The sequence below is a fragment of the Grammomys surdaster genome, unplaced genomic scaffold, assembly GCF_004785775.1.
Source record: "Grammomys surdaster isolate TR1022 unplaced genomic scaffold, NIH_TR_1.0 67, whole genome shotgun sequence".
Taxonomy (NCBI): domain Eukaryota; kingdom Metazoa; phylum Chordata; class Mammalia; order Rodentia; family Muridae; genus Grammomys; species Grammomys surdaster.
This window is the reverse complement of record NW_021604569.1, coordinates 21,869,142-21,873,745: the sequence shown is the minus strand read 5'-3', so window position 1 is coordinate 21,873,745 and position 4,604 is coordinate 21,869,142. Positions and strand designations below refer to the sequence as shown.

At 41.1% G+C, this 4,604-nt stretch overlaps 1 pseudogene; it reads left to right on the top strand.

Moving 5' to 3' along the window:
- The first annotated feature begins 452 nt into the window (after positions 1–452).
- LOC114630936 lies at positions 453–720 on the top strand (annotated as a pseudogene).
- The last annotated feature ends 3,884 nt before the right edge of the window (positions 721–4,604 follow it).

Below are 4,604 nucleotides of genomic sequence, written 5' to 3'. Positions count from 1 at the left end.
CGGGAATAATTTCTACCTCAGTTGTGGAGAAGTAAAGAAAATGCACACCCACAGTCCTTGTCAACATAGTACTTGAAGTTCTAGCCAGTGCAACAGGAGATCCTAGAACCAGGGAGTTTAGTAAGGCTGCAGGATCTAAAACCAACACACAAAAGTTTGTTTCATTTCTATAACTAACAGAAAACACCAAACCTTGGTGGTCAACTGCACTATACTTGGAATCAAAGGAACCCCAAGCATCGGGGCACAGCTGAGGGGGATTTTTCTTCATTGGATCATTTGAGGTCGGGAGACCACTGCAAACCCGGCCACGCCTTCTCGTGGCCGCCTATATAAACAAGACAGGCGGAGGCGCCACGGCTTCGGTAGCAACAGCTCTCTGCTGCTTGAGCAGTGCCAGCACCTTCCCCAGGAGCTCCCAGCAGCCTGCTGGCCCCTGTTCCATGGTGACCATGTGCAACCAGAAGGCGGTGATCAAAAATGCAGACTTGTCAGAAGACATGCAACAAGCCTCTGGTGGAGCGCGGCACTCAGGTGCTGGAGAAGTACAACACAGAGAAGGATATTGCCGCCCATATCAAGGAGTTTGACAAAAAGCACAACCCCACCAGGCACTGCGTTGTTGGGTGCAACTTTGGTAGTCACGTGACACACAAAATCAGGTACTTCATCTACTTCTACCTGGGTCAGGTGGCCATTCTTCTGTTCAAATCTGGTTAAAAGCACTGGGAACACGTAGCGATCCCTCCAAAAACAAGGGCTGCATCCTAAATTCCAAATACCAGAGATCGAATCCTCAGCCTTGCTAAGGGAACACCTCGTTTGAATTTGTTGTGTTTTATACAGGACATCATCCTCTGTACAAGTTTGTGGCTATAAAATAATTAGTAAAACAGCTTACATTTGTATTTATTTTCTAGTCTATATTTCTGTACCCAATTTTCCCCCTTAAGTCATTCATTTAAAAATAAATCCTGCTACTGAGGCAACCTTTTGTTGTTATTAGAACCTACGTCTTTGGGATCCCAGTATATATTGAAGATCACTTGAGATGTCCAGCCTCATGGACTGAACAACTATTAGATTCTTGACCTTTCCATCAGGAGACAGCAATTGTTGGATTAACTAAGCCACAGCCTGTAAACTTCTCTAATAAATCCCCTTTTAATATGCATAAATTCACTCCATCAGTTTCTCTAGAGAACTCTGACATGCATGCATGCATGTATACATACATATATACATACCCACATACAAACAAAATGTGCAGAATATATTAAATTATAAAATGATAATTATCCTGGTTGAGTTTCCTAACTTGATACAAGTTAGAGTTATCTGAGAAGAGGGAACTTTAATTAGGAAAAATGTTTCCATAAGATTGGCCTGTAGAGTATTTTGTAGTGAATATTGTGGGAAGCTCCAGCCCATTGTGGGTGGTGTCACCCCAGGCAGGTGGTCCTAGATGGTATAAGAAAGCAAGCTAAACAAGCCATGGTGAGCAAGCCAGTAGGCAGTATTCTATCATGGCTTCTGCATCAGTTCCTGCCTACAGGTTTTCTTGCTTTGAGTTCCTGTCCCAACTTCCCTCAATGATAGATTGTAAGCTGTAAGACGAAATTAATTCTTTCTTCCCCAAGTTGCTTTTGGTCATGGTAGTTTATCACAGCAAGAGAAGCCCTTAGGCAATAATGAACTAAATCATTGATTTGAATGCTTGGAAACATACCATGCTAATGGCTCGGAAGACTCAACATGGCAGAGGTCAAATCTTTCAAACTGACTTATAGGTTTAATCTAGTTCTTATATTAGAATCTCAACAAGGTGCTGGACATAACAACACTGAAGTTATGAGGCTGAAGTGAGGACTATGAGTTTGAGAGCTCTGTGGTGAGTCTGCCTTGAAAATGCAACCTTTAACATGGCTTTTTGTAGACATACATATTTGCTCTAAACTCTAAAATTTATGTGCAAAGAGCATACAATAAGTGAAAGACAAAAAAACAGGCTTCAATATGTTGGGCCTACAAAGTACAGAATTAAAGCAGTAGTATTGGTGGAAGGGTAGCTACACAGATGAATGGAACTCAACAGAAAATATGTCCAATGTTTCTTCTTCTCCTTTTGGTTGAGTATTTCACTGTGTCCCAGGATATTCTCTTGGACTCAAGTGGTCAAATGATTCTGCTGCTTCAGCTTCTCCAGTAGCTAGAATCATGGGCACTCACTAGCACTCTATGGCAATAGGGTAGGTTGGTCATGGAGAAAGAAAGGCATCAATTCTAATATAAACGCCAGTTGCCAGAAAGACTGAAAACCTTTCCCCACAAGAGCTCCAAGTAAGAGACAGAGCATGTTCTAAAGAATAATGATATAACAAAGAAAGGTGGGAGAGGGTAAAGGATATTACCTGAACAAGTCATGGTTCTGCGGTGGGGTGGGGGTGGAGCTTTGGGGCCTTTGACTTTGGACATGTCCCAGCTAACTTCCATTTTGGGAGTATCTTGCCTTTTTCTCTTTCTTTTTTTATGTTTTGTTATGTAGCCTTGGCTGTCCCAGAACTCAGTAATGTAGACCATGATGGCCTCAAATCCGTAAGCGATCCACATGCACCTGCCTCTGCATGCTGAGTGCTGGGATTAAAGGTCTGTACTACCATACCAGCCCTTTTCTTAAATTGTCTCATTTATATCACTATCCATATGTCCTTGGTACAACTCTTTGTTCTGGAACACAAGATCCTGGAAATCTCAGAGGGAGTCACTCTGGACTCTGATCTGTTCCTGTTACAAAACCTCACTTTCCAACCTTTTATTAACTCTATTTATTTGTATGGATGGATATGCACACATGTATGCACATATAGAGGCCAGAGGATATCTGTCAAGAGTCGAGTCTCTCCTTCTACCATGAGGGTTCTGGGAACGAAACTCAAGTCGTCAGGCTTGGTGGCAAGCACCTGGACATCTTGCCAGCCACCTCGATTCACTTTGAAAAGGAACAAAGGGACTCCAATGGAGGGAAGACTGTGTCCTTTCAGTGAACAGTGCTGAATCAGGAGGCATCATGAAAACAACGAAAGGCTTGCAAATCAAAATCTTCACATTTTACATAAAGATTCATTCAAGATGGACTTTAGACTTAAATATAAAATATACAACAAAACTTCAAGAAAAATGTAGGATCTCAAAGAGAAAGTCTTTGAGATCTAGGATAATGAAAAGATTTTTTTTTTTTTTAGACCTGACATCAGAAGCCTGATTCATAAATGGAAATCTTGAAACACTGGATCTTATCAACATTAAAAACTTCTGTTGAGGGACAGCAAGACTATGTAAAAGTGATAAATTACTAACTACTATGACGTTGTGGAATATATATTTGGATTTCCTATAGATTTCTAGACATGCAAACTCCAAAAATCCTTGGAACCTGTTGGAGTGATCGTGTCTTTTGTGTGCTAGTGATAACTTTGTGGCTGCGGTATCCTAGGTAGCTGAAGGATGGCTGGTGGCTACTACAAAGTCCATCCCACCAACCTCTGGACATGAAAGGACTAAAAATAATACTGATCACCAATGAGCCTTCATCAAATCCCATTCAGACACAGTAGCCAGTTTCAGGAGGTTCTGGACAGTTAAAACTTGTGAAAGCTCCTGGCTGTAGTTCTAGGAAAGGCCCCTCCCCATACATATTGCTCTGAGTCCTTTATCTGTATATTGTGTTAATGCCTGTAAAGTATCTAGGAATTTCCCTCAATTCTGTAAGTTGCCCAAGCAAATGAACTGAACCTGAGCAGAAAGTTCTAGAAACCAAGGTTATAGCCAGTCACTCAGCAGCACAGGGGAAACACTTGGAGCTTGTGATTGATATCCGAAGAGGGGATAATCATGGAGACCAAGCCCTCAATCTGTATGATCCAATGTTATGGCCAGGTAGACAGTATGAAAACTGAGTCAAATTGGAAGATACCAGCTTGTGTCAGTTGCTGCACACTTTTTGGGGACATAGAAGTCTTCTATATTGATTGTTGTGCATAAAAGCATGATTGTATGTATGTATGTATGTATCCATGGGAAAACATTAAATTACATAGCCAGCAGATGACTTTTACCTGGAAGATATAAAAATGTACATAATTTGACTTTTATAAAAAAAAGGAAAAAAAAACAATGGATTCAATTAGAACTTGGCCAAGACTCCAGAATTTTCACCATGTGTGACAGAAAGCACATGAGAAGATGCTTAATACTCAAAGTCACTGGAGTCATGCACATTAAATCGGAGGATGCCTTCACATAGCTATTAGGAGGGACACAAAACATTTACTGATGTCAGATGCAATGGCACACCTTTAGTCCCAGAACTTGGGGGTAGGCAGATCTCTCAGAGTTTCAGGTCAGCCTGGTCTACATAGGAGACCTTATTTTAAAAAAACAGACAAAACAATCCTGTTCGAACCTGTAGCATTTCCTGTAGCAAACTAACAAAATTAGTCTTACGAAAGAACAAAGTATGCCACAGTCTAAAAGGTCAGAAGTCCTGGAGTTCATGATCACATTCCATCACAGAGGAAGGTCAAGTATCCACAGCATGTCTTTCT